We start from the raw sequence: 18,927 nt of genomic DNA, 5'->3' as shown, positions 1-18,927 counted from the left end.
ACCTCGTTCGGATCCCAGTGGCGGACTCTCAACATAAACATCTGACGTAGACTACACAATATTGATTTATAGCTGGACAGATTATATTTTATTTCACCTTTATTTTTACTGTGTTACAACAACCTAGGAAAATAAGTAAAAAATTTCCACTCTTAACACAACTCGTAAATTTTCATCTGCTAGTCACGATCTTTGTTTAGATATTACAAGTTTTCGTTAAGAAAACAAGTGTTCCGAAATATATTGGATATAGAGTCAAATATATAGTAACAGTTGATAAAGCGTCCTCTTTAATTGAGTATTTTACGACGCTTTATCAACTGCTATGGTTATCTAGCGTCTGAGTGAGATGAAGGTGATAATGCCAGCGAAATGAGTCCAGGGTCCAGTGCCGGAAGTTACCCAGCATTTGCTCTTAATGGGTTGAGAGAAAATCTCGGAAAAACCTTAACCAGGTAACTTGTCCCAACAAGAATTTGGACCCGGGCCTGCTCGTTTCACGGTCAGGCACATAAAGCGTCATAAAGTAACCAAATAAATTAGTTTTAGCAACGACGCCTACTGCTTAAGCAGAGGTTGAAGGACAAAGACTTACATTTCATGGTGTCTCAATATTCTTATGTATAACAGAAAAACTATCAGTAAGTAATAGTAAATCGCTTAAAATGATTTTTTTTTAATTTTAACAGTGGACATTTTATTTTGGTGCATATGATCTGGTTTTTAAGTGCACACGTACTTATGTATTTTGTTGTTTTTAATGCATATGACTCTGCTTCTACTCATGACACTACTGTTGTCCTTGCCATAAAATCACCATTTTCCGGCAACTTGAATATGTAACAACTATTAAAGCAGGGCATACAAATTACAACATATTAATGAAAAAACAAATTCAACATAATCTCGCTGGGATTCGAAATTATTTTATAACTCTCGTAGTTTCTAAGTTGGTTATTTTACGACGCTGTATCAACTGCAATGGTTATACAGCGTCTGAATGAAATAAGGTGATAATGCCAGCGAAATGAATCCGGAGTCCAGGGCCAAAAGTTACCCAGCATTTGCTCTTAATGGGTTAAGGGAAAATCCCGGAAGAAACCTCAACCAGGTGACTTGCTCCTTACTTACTTACAAATGGCTTTTAAGGAACCCGAAGGTTCATTGCCGCCCTCACATAAGTCCGCCATCGGTCCCTATCCTGTGCAAGATTAATCCAGTCTCTACCATCATATCCCACCTCCCTCAAATCCATTTTAATATTATCCTCCCATCTACGTCTCGGCCTCCCTAAAGGTCTTTTTCCCTCCGGTCTCCCAACTAACACTCTATATGCATTTCTGGATTCGCCCATACGTCCTACATGCCCTGCCCATCTCAAACGTCTGGATTTAATGTTCCTAATTATGTCAGGTGAAGAATAGAATGTGTGCAGTTCTGCGTTGTGTAACTTTCTCCATTCTCCTGTAAATTCATCCCGCTTAGCCCCAAATATTTTCCTAAGCACCTTATTCTCAAACACCCTGAACCTATGTTCCTCTCTCAGAGTGAGAGTCCAAGTTTCACAACCATACAGAAGAACCGGTAATATAACTGTTTTGTAAACTCTAACTTTCAGATTTTTTGACAGCAGACTGGATGATAAAAGCTTCTCAACCGAATAATAACACGCATTTCCCATATTTATTCTGCGTTTAATTTCCTCCCGAGTATCATTTATATTTGTTACTGTTGCTCCAAGATATTTTAATTTTTCCACCTCTTCGAAGGATAAATCTCCAATTTTTATATTTCCATTTCGTACAATATTCTGGTCACGAGACATAATCATATACTTTGTCTTTTCGGAATTTACTTCCAAACTTGGTGATTTACTTGCTTCAAGTAAAATTTCTGTGTTTTCCCTAATCGTTTGTGTATTTTCTCCTAACATATTCACGTCATCCGCATAGACAAGAAGCTGATGTAACCCGTTCAATTCCAAACCCTGCCTGTTATGACTTGCTCCTACCAGGATTTAAACACGACCGCTCGATCCACGGTCAGGCGTTCTAACCGTTACTCCACAGCGGTGGACAACTCTTGTATTAAAAGGAGATGATACGAGTAATAAATTTAATACGTACAGAGTCCTTATGTCCGATTTACTGAGCACAAATCTTTTGATGAGAAGCCATCAACTGACTCAGCACACGGATAATATGTAGACAGACAGATAACGAGATAATGCCCAGTAAGTGGGGACACAGTCGCGCCTGTAGCTATAATGGCGAAATGGAATAGTAACAAGTCATGTTAGAATATGAGTTGGGGGTGTGGCAGAGTTCCCTTGTACTGATGTAGGTGTAGTGTAAACAAATTGGAAGGAGGACGATCAATTTGCCTAAGCAAGAGAAATAGCCTGAGTCACTGAAGTGTAAATATTACCTCACTCTGTGGCACTGGACGTTTCGAGAAATTTTATTTCCTGGCTTAAATGCCTGTTTGCATTGGAATTGAAAAACAGAAACATTATCAGCTTAATAAAAGAACGAGGTTAGTTGATTCTCTACACATTGTATTTACTTTTGATGTGTGATCTTAATCGTTTAATTATGGTCTCTCAATGCTGTAGTAAGCTCATAGGGGACGGACGTTAAAACAAAAGTTGCAAGATAGCTTCCAGGACGATACGTCCACAACAGTACGTCCATCAGACAATTTGTCCACTATCTCACGTCCACAGCTATTTTGTCCAAGGAAATTAGTCCAGCAAACATTTTGTCCACCAAAAAATTTACCCATTAATATTTTAGTTAAGAATTATTGTGACCATAATTTTTTCCCAAATTTTCTTTGTCCACTAGTTTCTGTGCCAACTAAATATTTTGTCCTCTAATATTTTGTTCATTTTTGGGTAAAAAGTACTTCCAATATGCAATTTAAAAAAAGAAGGGTTGCTATGGAAATGTATTTAACTATTATCCTATATCATATATTAAGAACTAGACTATATTATATTATCAAGGAGAAGAAAAGAAGATTATATAACTGATAGCTCATCCCCATGTTAAAATCGGCAGCACTTTAAAGAGAACAATCACCAGGATCGCCAGCCGTCCACCGTAAACGAATACGAGATGGCAGTACAGTCCCTAATGCAATTCAAATGGGAATTATGACGTGACTACTTATGTAACAACTTGATGGCAGCATAGTAAACCTACAAAAGTTGTTACCGTCAAAACCTATAAGCCCGAGCTATCTGAGTATATTATGATCTAGGCTATTATGTAGCATAATAATATTCATTTCTATGGAAATACGTAGTTCATTAGTTCAGTATTAAATTTTGAAGTAAGTGAAAACATTTAAAATGGCTTATATGATAACAACCGTAAGAGGACGGGACATGCTAGTCCACAACAATTATACTTACCACTTTCATTCACATTATTATTATTATTATTATTATTATTATTATTATTATTATTATTATTATTATTATAGTGGTAGTGGTATAGTGGTAATAGTGTATTAGTTTTAAACCATTTATGCAAATGGACAATCAGGAATATTGAACATAGTGTATTGGACGAGACAATAAAATTAACAACTTAATAAAGAGAACAAAGATAAATGTAGGACATAATAAAATGTGGACCAAACTTTCAGAGAAGAAAATAGCATAATGGACATTTAAACTGTGGACGAAATAATAGTGGATATAAAACACCAGAAGACGAAAAAATATAGTGGACAGAATATCAAAGGGACGTGCGAAACAGTGAACGAAATATCCGTGGACATAGCATTTGGGAACCACAAGATAACATTTTGGACTTCAACACACCATATCCTACAATATGTAGTTATTTCCGGCAGCCAATCATGTTGCAGCTTGGTTACATTTAAACGTGCGCGTCTTGTCACTGGTCGCTGATGACGTCATGCACTTCCACTGCTGCCACATTAGTAAACAGCTGTTAGTATACTGTCCTGTTCGGCGGCAAGCAGGTATATAGAATGTGCAACAACGCGAGCAGTTTAAGACGTAAACAGAGAGGAGGAGCCACGCCGGAAATAACAGCGATGCAACTATTTGCTGATATTTTTAGATATATAGTACCAAGGAAGGCCGACTTGTGTAACTTAGGGCTAGTAATCTATTGTGATAATCGATAAAAACACAACAAACTTGATATAAATTTTACATTAAATAAGGTCAAATTTAATTTACAATGGAAATGCAATATCCCGGTTTATGGATCACTTACAGTTAACGTGCAGAGTCTCAAATAAATTGTGACTTGATCAGAAATGTTAGTCACAAAGTGTAGATCTAAGAAAGTAGAGATCGATACACTTACCCACCTAAAAGTCTTCAGTGATTGCATACCCATGGGCGTGTGCAATGAGAGGCACAAAGTTTGTGAAGCAAGGAACATTGGATTGAAAGTGGGTAAAATTCTGGAAGGGAAATTGTTACGGTGGTAAATATCAAAGCAATCAATGCAAATGACTATCTGTGACAAGCTTGGTGAAATTCTTGTACTTTCGAAAGAATCAATTCTAATATCCATGAATAGGACGCTCCTGCCAGCACTTTCCCAGTACATCGCTCTTATTATAACCTTCCGTCTGACAGTAACTAGGCCTAGTAACCATATAAACTTTTGTTCGTATGCTCATAAATTAAAATAGTTACTATTAATTATCTTTGCGTCCCTAAAGTTTGTAACAAAGTTACTTATAAACACCCTATATGGAGAAGAATTACTTTAAATAATGTTCAAGAAAGAAAGAAACTTAGTTCTCCTTATTTATCATGAAGCAAGATTAACTGAAGTATAGTGCAACTTACATATTTATTATTTCATTTTTTTCCCTGTATTTTTGTAGTAATGAGTAGCTACTTCAAAAAGTTATTACTCGACCGAGGCGAGTGGAGCCGCGGGCGTAATGTGAACTGTTGCGATGCGGTGTTACGAACGCAGGAGCAGCAGCGACACGGCTCCGGGCTGCAGGACTTCACTGGCCTTGGTCGAGTAATAATAAAACTATTTAATGATCTCTGTATTATCTGTACATCTCTGTATGTTAGACAACTCATTATATTGGATATATTTTCTTAGAATCGGACAAATTTCTGTGGTTTTTCATGTCCAATATATCCTCTCTGTTGGACACCCCTCAATCCTGGAAGTTGGACACTCATAATTCTATGTTGGACGATTCTCTTGTTCTATTGTGTATTTCTGCTACCTGTTAAGAGTGGAGTTTCATTGAACCCTTGTGTTATGCAAGGACCATTAACACAATGGAATGAGAGGGGGTTTTCCTTGTATAGTACAGCAACTGTGAACCTCTTTCTACATTCCTGGAATTATCCACTTTGTTCTTTTTGCAACTGTATAGTGGCTAAATTTTAGTATGGAGTGAAGGGGCATTATTTTTCATAACAGTAAAATTTATAATGCGAAATAATTTTAGTAGGCCTGCAGTATAGAAATTATTTTCTGATGAGGTGTTTACCTGTGAGAGTCAGTTTGTGCAGTTTGTACAGTGACTCAATATGAGTACGCGTAAGTTGGTGGAATTAGCCATTGAAATGAAGAAGTTATTGATCGTTTGCGTTATTGTGTTAGTTGTAGGGAAATTGCAGAAGAGACTGGAATTTCTAAGACAGCAGTTTCAAACAATAGGAATAATACGACCTCAATATTACTGTAAATGCATGGGAACAAAATTACAGTGAGGAAAGAAAACTAGTTCGAAAAACTGTTAATGACGAACTAAATGGCAAAGTGTTTGAATACTTAATTCCTTAAGGTATATGTATACCTTTACATACAAAAAATTTTGTTTTGTATAATTTTGCTCTGTAAATTTTCATACAATTGAGAATGGTACTAGAAAGAGAATGAAGTGAACAGATCCCTTGAAATTATGTCTAAATTGTTTATAAAATTATTTTGTTTATAATTTTGACATACAACTTGAAACATGATAGCGCATGCAGTTTTTAAGATAGAGCCACATTTTTTTCACTGTTTTATAGCTAAAACTATTCTTTAGTGCCTGACATAGAGCTATTTCTTATTTTCATTTACATTAATTAAATATTACCATATATGTAACTTATACTAATATTTTATGTTGCATATATCATGTAAAAATCCATAGATAATTATTAACTACATTAATGTTATTTTACTCATTGTCAGGCATTAGGGGACATTTCAAACTTCAAAATGACACCAATATCTTCTTGTATCACCATATTTGACTGAGATATCATATTTAAAAGAATTAAATATTCTAAAATTACTATTTACAGGAAATGAACCACAAACTTTCAGAGCCTAGAAGACTGCATCATCATATGTCACCCCTTAAGCAGCTTCATGTCGGTCCTGTTTCAGCTTCTTTCTGCCTCTCAAACACCTCCTTCTTGTTTTAACTTCAGGTGCTGAATGTTTTTTGGTATTTATGTCCTTATTTTCCATTGATGCAACAAATCCCGCGATGGTGTTCGTCCCAGGGTTTATGCTTATCCTCCTCAGAATTTTAATTTCTACTTTTGGACTCTTATTAAAATGACGTACAACATCAATGACACACAAATTTACAGTTTTATGACTAACAGTAAAAGATTATAAATTACTTCATTATGTAAAAACGTGTTTTCAATCTAATGATCATGCCCTGATATATATACATTTATTTTGGGACTAGAAAGAAGTTTATTTTACAAGCACTGCTGGACGAGGGGATTGACAGCTACGAGGATCACTTAAAAGTAATCCACAATATTTATTTAAAAATTACATTTTTATTCTACAGCTTTGCTATTTTCATAGAATGTAGATACATTCTTCAGGAACAATACGTCACTTTTCCACATAATCCCCGCACCTTTCAACTGCCTTACGCCACCTTGGAATGAGGGCCTGTATACCTGCACGATAAAAGTCTGAACCAACACGTCTGAGCTACTCTTTGGCGCCACTCACGGGAACGACTTAAATTAAATTTGAATACAAGAGGGAAGGATGTATCTATGACCTCCATAAGGTTTAGAATAAAAAATAAATTTTAAAAAGTGTTGTGCATTACTACGCAGAATAAATATGGGAAATGCCTGTTATTATTCGGTTGAGAAGCTTTTGTCATCTAGTCTGCTGTCAAAAAATCTGAAAGTTAGAATTTATAAAACAGTTATATTATCGGTTGTTCTGTATGGCTGTGAAACTTGGACTCTCACTTTGAGAGAGGAACAGAGATTGAGAGTTTTTGAGAATAAGGTTCTTAGGAAAATATTTGGGGCTAAGAGGATGAAGTTACAGAAGAATGGAGAAAGTTACACAACGCAGAGTTGCAAGCATTGTATCCTTCACCTGACATAATTAGGAACATTAAATCCAGACGTTTGAGATGGGCAGGGCATGTAGGACGTATGGGCGAATCCAGAAATGCATATTGAGTGTTAGTTGGGAGGCCAGAGGGGAAAAGACCTTTGGGGAGGCAGAGACGTAGATGGGAAGATAATATTAAAATGAGGGAGGGATTTGAGGGAGGTGAGATATAATGATAGAGACTGATAGGATAGGGACCGATGCCGGGCTTGTGTAAGGGCGGCAATGAAACTGCGGGTTCCTTAAAAGCCATTTGTAAGTAAGTGAGTAAGTAAGTAAATATTTATTTTGTAGTTCGATTAAAACTCTTCCGTTTACTGTTGAATAGTCGCATCTACTTACATGATACTTCATGTAATATTCAATAGTTGAAACTCTTTTATTTTAATTCACTTGGTAACTACTTCTGATCATGCTGAGTTCCACGGATAGTCATCATTTTCAAATGCTTGTTTGTTGTGCAGTCGTAGCTCCAATCACTTTGCCTTTGCTGCGGCGGCAGTTAACTAATCGAGATGTTGTTGTTGCAGGTACGTGTTTACTGAGTGCCGAGGTGGTAAGTGGCTCGACCTGTGTGCGCGTGAGTGAGTGTGCATCCTCTCCTCTTTAGATGGCCGCTAGTTACACCATTAGCTTAATGTACAGTGCGATCTGCGTAATTACCACATAGAAATAGACTAGGAATGAAACTCCGTATCATAACACCGCGAGATCGAAGCTTTGTTTCCAGTAAAATCACGTGCATGCGTAAGGGAAATTCAGTTTTTTTTTAAGAAGGATACAAAGACATTTCAAACGCTTCATTATTTTTTAATAATAAATAGCTGGCAAAAAATATTAACGATTAGAAACTAATGGCTTAAAATCCGTTTAACTCTTTCCCAATTCACCTATTCCGTTGTTTAAAATAAAATATACTGTATATTTGTACGCATATTTCAACCTCAGTATATCTCTATGAGAACTAGACATGATAAGAACTATATATTCTATATCATTCTCATTAAATGTTACAATACCTTTTATTTTTTAAATTTAAACTATATCAATATATTCCTCTAGCGCAGGAAAACAGAACTGGCGAGAGAGGGGTGGAAAGCATGGGGAAAGCGTTGGTTCCCCGTCCACAGTCCACCGGCGTTGAATGACGTAACTGTGGCCCGTACGCAATCACATAAGACAGACAATGAATACAAATCCCCTCCCCTACATAGTCAATGACACGGGGATGGAAGGAAGGGGTGAGTGACGCAACGCCACAATTGTCGTCGAGTTCTCCAAGCTTGTTCTAACCTAAAAACTAGTATATGACAATCGTTGGTACAGACATCATTGTGGTTTAAGCATAATTTAGCTGTTTCTTAACTCCGGAAATGACTTCCTTGTAAAAGAATTCGTTTAACTCAAATAATTTTAAAGGAAATTAAAACTGGTATGCAAGAATTATGCTTTACTTACAGTGTTTTAAAAGTGCGCATACATTATATGTATACCATAATTGTGTGAATCTGTGTATATATATATATATATATATATATATAAGAGAGAGAGAGAGCGCGCGTATGTGAGCGTGTGAATGTGACGAAATGTCTATGGTATGAGTTTTCGGGTACAAAATGTCCTGGAATCCCTCAGCAGACGTGAAAGATCATCCAACCAGTACGGGGTTATCATGTGGTTACCAAGAGATTTCTTCCCCAGTCGTATCTGGTTCTCAGAATTGGATTTCGCTACTTACTGTAACTCCCCAAATTATCACGATGCTGGGTGGGCAATGGTCTCACATATTGGCCTAAATTTCACGAGAAAAATCTAACCGTTACTCCACATATTATGTGGACATCCTATTGTGGAAGAAAAATTAAAAAGAATAAATTTTTTTAACAAACAAATAAATACCGGTACATTGATAACTAAATAAAAAAATGGGTATACATGTAAATAGATGCATAAATGAATAAAACATTTCCTTACTGTCTTGATAATCCATGTTGAATCTTTCGTACACTACTTTTAACACTTGAATATAAATAATTGATTAAATAGCGATCTTACTCGTGTTAATTATGTAAGCATGTGCGGCTTACAGCTGTTTCGGTGCTATTCGACACCATCCTCAGAGCCTACTATATCTCGGCGCTATCTCAACTTCACTACTCAACTCAACACACTAGAACAATATGAGATATACAGACACACTAAAACACACCCCAATCAAATTCTCAACACACAGGTCAATTTCAGAACACACACACTATTTGACACAACTCTTCATCACACGAACGCACCCACACAACAGGCAGCGAAGTTGAGATAGCGCTGAGATCGAGTAGGCCTAGGCTCTGAGGATGGTGTCGAATAGCACCGAAACAGCTGTAAGCCGCACATGCTTACATAATTAACACGAGTAAGATCGCCATTTAATCAATTATTTATATCCTTACTGACTCTATTAGGTATCTATCAAGTTACACTCATTACTTTGAGACTTTGTGTTCTCGAACCAACTTCCACAAGAATGTGCGAGGCGCTTTTTACTCATATTATGCAATGATGGATTGCGAAAGTAACCTTAGAGTTGACTCTTAACAATTTATAAGATGGTAATTCGCTCTCCCTTTCTTACACGTTCCATGAGGTATTTCAGAGCTTCCGCAGTTTGGCAAAACTTTAAACAAAAGTGAGGCTATTCACAAAGTAACGAGCAAGCGTAGAACTTTCATCGATTAAGTAATAACTCTGCAAGTCACGATCAATTAAGTACTCGATTGGCTGTCAGTTTCTTGCTGAATTACTGGTTAACTACTGTGACTGGCTACTTGAGTGATTTGCTGAGTTACTAGTTAATTGGCCGAGTGACTAAATGGGTGAATTACTTGCTAAGTTACTGGTTAACTGATTAAATTACTAGCTACTTGAGTGATTTAAGTTACTAGTCTCTCGACTCGATAATAGGGATATCCTGAACTAGCACCAACAGATAGCGCGCGTGTACTTTGAGGGATGTGCTTTGCGTGTCTATTTGTTTTCCGGTATATAAACATTGAGGATTTACGTAGAATATTAGTACATTAAATACTCTTGTAAAACCCAGGGAAAGCTTTTGTCTTCATTCAGGTCCCGAAATATTCTCAATATATGCTTTAAACTGTAAAAAATTAACTAACTAAATTGCGCCTCGAAAGTGCTAGTTATTAAACAAAAATAACTACTTCAAGTAAGGAATTGCTGGCTACAGTTTCATTTTGGAAAATGGAAAAGAAAAATTAATAAAAACATATGCAACCTCGACAGCAAGCTATGTTAGCGTAGATTATATTCAATACTTCTAGCATAGGAGTCGCCAGCATTTTATGCCTGCAGTAAACTCTCGATTAACTGGGATGTTTATTATCCACAACGATCCATAGTGAAATCCATTTCGTGAATAATGTTTAATGTGCTGCAGACGAATTATTAAAACTATGTTTTTACTTGAAATTTTCAAAATCATCCCATATAGTATTCAAAACTGTAACCTACAAAACATAGGAATAATCGTGATACTACTGCGATCATATTATATCATCTTACAAACATTGCATTTTATCTTTCTGCAACTAGAAAAAAAATACGAGGAATTCAATCTCGATAGTCCCTTCCCTATAAAAAACACATTGGTGGCTGCATATCCTGTTTTTAGCGTACGGTACCTACAATACAAATGATTAAAGAGGTAATAATCACCTTCGACAAAGTTCTTATTTTATTTATTTATTTTTATTCGTGCACCTCGTTCTCAAAGTTCTCGTTTAGGTTAATGAATATTCAATTTACTGTATCTATATTCTGCATACTTCAGATTTCCCCATATCTCTTAAGGGGAATAGCTGAGTATTATATAAGCTTACGCTATTATTTATTGTAAATTAAATTAAATTATGAGGTAAGAAAATACTGAATTATATTAAATTATACTAGGTTGTACAAAATAATTATAAATATAATTTTGACACGCACAGAAAACCAACAAGCGGGAGAACGTAATCAATTGTACTCAATCAATTGCACGTAATCAATTGACATAATATTGCCCTACAACATGTTGTGCCGCATGGAACGCTCCTGCCACCTAACGGTAAAACTTCGCATAAGATATCTTATTACATTGAGTTGGAGGTCTTCTAAGTATTTGTTTATGCTGGTGACTAACATACTGAATGACCGGAATTTGATTTTAGGCAAGTCTTGCGAGACTGGGAGGGAAGAAAGCTGTTGTTGAAAAAGTCTTCTCCGAGTACTTAGTTTTCCCTCCCATTTTGATTTCTCCACTACTTCATTACTGCTGCATATCACTTAATCACCTCCGAAAAGCTTCAATGGTTGACGAAAGGACCGCCAAAGAATTGCCAATTACCATTTCAATTCAAAGAGACAATCGAGTATGGAAATCAAGCTGCCTTCCACGAAACAGCAGCGTTGAATACAAGGGAGTGGAAGCGTGGCTATAACCGTAGAATTGAAAAGGGTGAGGGGATGAATGGAGAATTTTCCTGGAAAACCATTATGGATTACCGCCATAAACCGGAACAGGGAAATACCAGATACGAAGAAGGGGAGTTATCCACGAAAATGGGAGAAGGGCGGTGGGGAATTGGTGTCTGGACTGCCGCAGGAGCTTCCAGGAACGGCAGACAGAATATTGCAAGTCCTCTGCTTCAATACATCCACTCTTAAGTTAATTTTTCTTGTTTCAAAATTGTACTCTGGTACCGCGCTCAAACGCTCCAGTAAGAGAAGACATGTTTTGTACTTTTGTGCATAAAGATTATCTCTACCCAGTCTCGAGTCTTAACGTGAAACTTGTGAATAGGTACGTCATAGCAACAGGAAGGACACTGCACTCAACGTTAATGGTATTTCATTCATTTTATGATCACAGAATGAGTAACAGCGAAGGTGTGATCAGATAAATTTCATGTCAATAATCTTTATTGTGAGTATATTCACTAAAACCTGAATGTTTAGTATTTGTGAACGACGAGTACATTGATTTGGCGACTGATATACAGACAGAGGGCTAGCTGGCTGGCTGGCAGACAGACAGACAGACAGACAGACAGACAGACAGGAGGGCGATCAAACTGTCTAATGGGCGATAAGCGGACAACTATTTACTCGTAGAAGCAGAAAGGTAAGTAGAGTAACAGACAAAATGATAGGAGAAGCATGTTGGTTGTTTCACAGATACACAAAGACAGGCTAGCTGATTGACTGACAGACAAAGATGGACTAGCTGATTGCCTAACAAATAGACAGACAAATAAAGCCGGGCCGGCTGACAGATGGAGAAATAAACAAAGAAGCCGCCCCGGCTGACTGACTGACAAATATGTGCTGTCTGACAAGACACAGACGTGCCAACTGACAAGACACAGAAGTGCCAACTGACAAGACATAGACGAACTGACTGTCAAGACAAACACATATTGACTAACATGACACAGATGTACTGATTGATAAGACAAAGACGTACTGACTGACAAGACAAAGACGTGCTGATTGACAACACATAGACGTGCTGACTGACAACACACAGACGTGCTGACTGACAAGACAGACGTACTGACTGACAAGACACAGACGTGCTGACTGACCAGATACAGACGTGCTGACTGACCAGATACAGACGTGCTGACTGACAAGATACAGACGTGCTGACTGATAAGACACAGACGTGCTGACTGATAAGACACAGACGTGCTGACTGACAAGACAGGCGTGCTGACTGACAAGACACAGACGTGCTGACTGACAAGACACAGACGTGCTGACTGACAAGACACAGACGTGCTGACTGACAAGACACAGACGTGCTGACTGATAAGACACAGACGTGCTGACTGATAAGACACAGACGTGCTGACTGACAAGACAGGCGTGCTAACTGACAAGACACAGACGTGCTGACTGACAAGACACAGATGTGCTGACTGACAAGACACAGACGTGCTGACTGATAAGACACAGACGTGCTGACTGATAAGACACAGACGTGCTGACTGACAAGACACAGGCGTGCTGACTGACAAGACACAGGCGTGCTGACTGACAAGACACAGACGTGCTGACTGACAAGACACAGACGTACAGACCGATTATTTAATCCTGACAGCTCAGCGACGCGAAAGAGGGGAAGTAATAGGAGGAGCGGGAAGAGTTCCGGAGCAGAGATAAGGGCAAGCGGTCGGTAAAGGAATGCAGTACAGCTTAATTGTACTAGAAACATACCGGTCTACCGCACGCATGACATCCAATCGCTCCGAAGGCAAGCGAGTGAATAACCCAAACGCCTGACCCAGGCGCACATCTCCGGCGACTGTCAGGACTAAATAATTGTACTGTACTGACTGACAAGACACAAACGTACTGATTGACAAGACACAGAGGTGCTGACTGACAAGACACAAACGTATTGTTGACAAGACACAAACCTATTGAACTACGAATCCCTTGTCACTTCTTCTTAACAAATGTCTCGATCGATAATGTGCAGTGAGTGTTCCACAGGATGTCTTTCGAGACTATGAAGCTCTCTTGTAGGGAAAATAGAAACTATTACGATTGATACAATAAGCTAAATGTATAATCTTAGAAAAAAAGACTTACCAGCTGTAATATGCTAATTCCCCTTAATGAATTTGCTATAGAGCGGCATAGTTCCAATTAGCATATTTGTTGTGAATGCTTCAAATGATGCTGTTACTTTGAACGTATGGTCTAGGATTAATATGGTTGCGAAGTAAACGAGGAGTTACGAGTTCAAGACTCTGCTCTGTTTTTTTATTTGTTTTATTTTCTGTCTGTTTATAAATCAAGTGTTTATAAATAATAAAAAATATAGTTTATTTAACGACGCTCGCAACTGCAGAAGTTATATCAGCGTCGCCGGTATAACGGAATTTTGTCCCGCAGGAGTTCTTTTACATGCCAGTAAATCTACTGACATGAACCTATCGCATTTGAACACACTTAAATGCCATCGACCTCGGCCGGGATCGAACCCGCAACCTCGAGCATAGAAGGCCAGCGCTATACCAACTATGCTACCGAGGGCGACAAAATAATAATTTATAACAAAGATATATACAAGGGTTAATTAGGTGAGACATAAAAATCCTCTATCTTAATGGTTATAATGTTGTTTAGTGAACTGTCCGAAGAAAGGTCTGAATCTCACAAGTGATACCAACAAGGCACCACTTATGACGCAATTAGGCCAGAAGTAAGGTAACCAGTTCCTTTCCCCCTCCATTGCATACATCGCCGACTAGCTATATATTACACTAGTTCAGATTTCAGATGTATATAGGCTTAAACAATTTGTTCTTCCTCTGAAACATCGTCAAGTAAGATGTGTCTGATAACAGATCAATCAGAGAATGAATTGTTATAAATAGGTCTACTGCAGATTTTTCCTCGTGTGAACCAGGCTCTGTCAGAAGCTGGACTTCTTAGACAAATCTACGCTGCAGGAGTTCGGTCATTTTTTGTGTGCAAGACTGTAGTGTATCCGGACCTGGGTAGCGGATATACAGTGTGGAAGTGAATTAATCCTGCAGATTGAAAGGAACGACAGGGTACACTTAAATGAATAGAAAACCTATATTACGTTTTGTGATTAAATGCACGGTTAATTAGAAAATTAAGTTGGAAGTTTCAGCAGTCTGGCAACATCGCCACTACACACTTTTACTTCTTCTCGTAATACAGATGTAAAATGTCAACGGACTCGGGTCTGTCTCCCTAGGTAAACTACCTCCCACCTCCCTCTCAGACTATGGCGTTGGAATCTGCTCGCATAGTTCAGTAGCTTGAAATTGGTTGATAATTTAATTAAATTTACACGAAAACCGTCGACGCTATTGAAATACACCAGAGGGATAAATTATTCTTTATTAGATTTTCTGTCGATATGGACAAAAATCATGATCCTACTCAAAATATTTACCGAATAAGGGCGTGTTAAACATTTGGGGGGGGACATTTTTTTTCTAAGAAAACCATAAACTTCCCACCATACAACATGAGCTATTCGTTCTAAAAAATGTGCAGAATTATTTCACTTCCACCCTGCAAATATTTATTTATTTAATTAATTTATTTATTTATTCGGTTGGTTTATTTATTTATATTATGTTAAAAGAGTAGCTGGGTGACACAACGTCTCTGAATTATTAGCGCTTCCTTTATAAAAATTGATTTTCGTTATAAGCGTAATTTGCTGGCTGAAAAATATTCCACCATGCTCTGAGGTAATGGTTCTGTTAGTACACGCGATGCCGAGCTTATTGAATACAACGCTTCGTCATGTGCGAGGTGACACACTATTAAATGTTTCTTAATGGCTGAGGATATTAACGTTTCTGGAGTCATGCAATTTGCTTCCTTGTGTTGCTCTGGCGCCGTATCAGATTAATTTGGATAATTTTCCCTTTATGTGATCTACGACCCGATACCGTCCATTTAGGTATCAGGAAGTCTGTGTAAGTATTATTTAATAGTCGGTTGAAGTGTACGCAGAAGATAATTCTGACACTGTATGAAAGCCATGGTCGTGGGTTTGAACCTCGCCTGAAAGGGCGTTTTTTTAAGTCGCCCTACTTGTTCGCTGATTCTAAGTTCTCGGGTTTAAATCCCGCTGAGGTAATACACTTTTAAGGGTAGATACGGCTGAAAGTTTGCAATTTTTCGTTGAAAATTTTTATTTTTTTTATTTCATCTACTATAATAAGTATATTTTAATCTTTCCTCTTAAAAAAATGCAATCATTTTGCCAATCTGCCGTGTTTGAAGCCCCTCGTGGACAATTTAAAATGACAGCGGTGCCGCATTTAACTGGTTAGTGCATAAAACTTTTATCTAATTTTTTTTGCTTTCCAATTTTCAAGTGACACAGTTCTTATTTGATTCACTTTAAACCTCGCCTAAAATGGGTATTTGTTAAGTCGCCCTAATTGTTCGCTGATGCTAAGTTCTCGGGTTCAAATACCAGTGAGGTTCATACACTTTTAAGGGTAAATACGGCTGAAAGTTCGCAATTTTTCATTGAAAATTTTTATTTTTTATTTCACCTGCAAAAAAATTTAACTTTTACTCTTTAAAAACGCCATCATTTTGCCAATCTGACTTGTTTGAAGTCCCTTGCGGACAATTTAAAACCAAAGCGCTTCAGCATTTAACTAGTTAATACACAAAATTATCTCACTTTTCTCGTTTTCGAATTTTCAAAGTTTTCCCTTATATAAAACGCTCCTTGTAACACGTTCTTATCTAATTCACACGAAACTTAAGATAATTGTAATACATTATAGAGGGACATCATTTTATTTTTACTTCAATTTTTATTGTACCTGAGTTTTTTAATGTACTTCACTCCCATCCCCTCTATTAGTAAACTTCCAACTGTTCTCACAGAACCAAGCGTATACAGTCAAAGTCGTCTTAAGGTCGTAGTAAACACAAACAGTATTGAGTTAGTGAATATAGTACGTTCCAGAAATATGTTCGCGTTTTCCAGTGACGAAAGAGCTTTCAATATTGAATCATATTTTCGCACAGGTACTGTCGTCCGTTTGCCTACTTCGCATCCTGATTTCCCTCACCCCCAACTGTTTAAATAACTTAAATAAAAGTAATTAACTGTCACGTGATTGCCCCCCTTTCTACGATCCTGCGACATAACCACTTGGACGGACAGTAGATAGCATGTCTGAGTAATGTTATCTGTGCGGGTCGGACAGAGGTGAAGATTGAATTTACAGTACGTAAGGTATTCTTTATGTAATAGGTATAGAATTATTTCAACATGAGTTACTAGTACGAAGGACGAAACTGGTAATTGGATTTAGATGCAATAGTTTATAGTGCGATAATATGCACAAAAGAACTGAAGCCTGTATCGAAATGAACGGCCACCATTTTCAAAAATGTGTTTAAATATCCATATTATGATTATTTTTCAATTTAACTTCATTCTCTATATTGTACCTAATGTGCTGTAGACAGTATAATATACAATGCATAACGAATACGTTCGCATGGATAACTGAGTTCGTGAGTAAAAACACTTATTGTTAATACTGTACTGTATTTTGATTAAACAAAAACTTAATGAAAATTATCAAACTCAAAATTACGATATCTCCTAGTTTACGTAAATGGATGAACTACTTTTCTTCCTATACTTAGTAAAGTGATTTGTTTGTATTTTACGCCAGAATCATCGAACTTCAGTCGTGGAAGGGTGTAGCAAACGGTGTTTCCGACTCTGAACCATTAATCCAAAGGTATAGCCAGGTTAATATAAAAAATGTTAGTAAAAATAGAATGATGTCCCTCTACAAGTATCTTAAATTGATCTGGATTTCAAGTCGTCTAAAATTAAATACAAAAACAATAAACTAAAGAATTTCATACACTTTAAAAATGGAGCCATTTAGTCAATGTAGTTCTCGTACTAACAACTTCGACAATAACAAATAAGGTTGCTAAGTCATAATAGTACACAATAATATCGCTTAAAACACATAACAAATAAAGGATAGTCCTATTGAAAGGAGATAAATCTTTACTTCTCTGCCGGAATTCGAAACTGGACCCATTGCATTTGTAACCGGATGAACTCAACCGCAGAGGAAGGCTTTCGAGTTTGATTCTATTACAAAAATATTCTACATTCTATGTTTATACTTACAAAACTCTCAGGAACACAGATTCGGTACAGGTGTAAAATCTTGTCTGGAACCCTGATGCACTGTTTCTGAAATCTCTTAAAATTTCACAAATTTCTTCTCATTATTGTCCAAGCTCTATTTTAATCCTTTAACTAAGTCCATATCTGGATACATGTAGCGCATGGTGGGATACATAGTGTCAACACTACGTTGAATTTTCATTTTATGTAACACGTAACAACACACAGACAACGAACAAATAACCATACGCAACACGGGGCCCAAACCCACGACCTAAATTCTACGTAAACCTTGAATTGCGTTTTATTTCTTATTTATATAGGTTACTATAGTAAACACTTCACTAATTCATTAATATAAGATTGCTGAGAAGCTTCGTTAGCCCGCTTAATTAAGGACTACTTGACAGAAAGACTGAAGAATCACCGCTCACCGTAGCCAACACGTTCTGCTCGATGCTCTGTAGATCACTGCATACTAGACTTGTGGTGTTTGCAGTGCTGTTTGTGAGCAGTTTGATTATCGACGATTCTCTTTCCAGTAATATTCACATGAGTGATGTACAGTATTTGGTTAGTTCAATGAGCACAGTAAAAAAGAATCAAGTAGTGAAGGGTTGCACACAGCTGTGCCGTACTCGTATTTGTTCACTCTATGCAGGATCTTCAAAATGCGTTATTCTGAATACGAATTGTACAGTGTTCTAGCCTCTCTCGTCGCAACAAGGGGAATAAAAAGAGAAGAGGAACAATATAAGGAGAACAAGGGAAATAAAAGGAAAACAAGGAAAACAA

General features: G+C 37.3%; 1 protein-coding gene across 1 annotated transcript in view; it reads right to left on the bottom strand.

Annotated features, from left to right (window-relative positions):
• LOC138697825 (uncharacterized) overlaps positions 1–18,555 on the bottom strand; it is a 298,065-nt gene extending 279,510 nt beyond the window's left edge. The window contains exon 1 of the mRNA XM_069823372.1: positions 18,133–18,555. The gene's annotated coding sequence lies outside the window, so the exon portion shown is untranslated. The remainder of the gene's footprint in view (positions 1–18,132) is intronic.
• Positions 18,556–18,927: the final 372 nt, after the last annotated feature.

The sequence above is a fragment of the Periplaneta americana genome, chromosome 4 (genome assembly GCF_040183065.1).
Source record: "Periplaneta americana isolate PAMFEO1 chromosome 4, P.americana_PAMFEO1_priV1, whole genome shotgun sequence".
Classification (NCBI taxonomy): domain Eukaryota; kingdom Metazoa; phylum Arthropoda; class Insecta; order Blattodea; family Blattidae; genus Periplaneta; species Periplaneta americana.
Note: the sequence above shows the minus strand (reverse complement) of the source record. Positions and strands in the feature narration are given on the sequence as shown.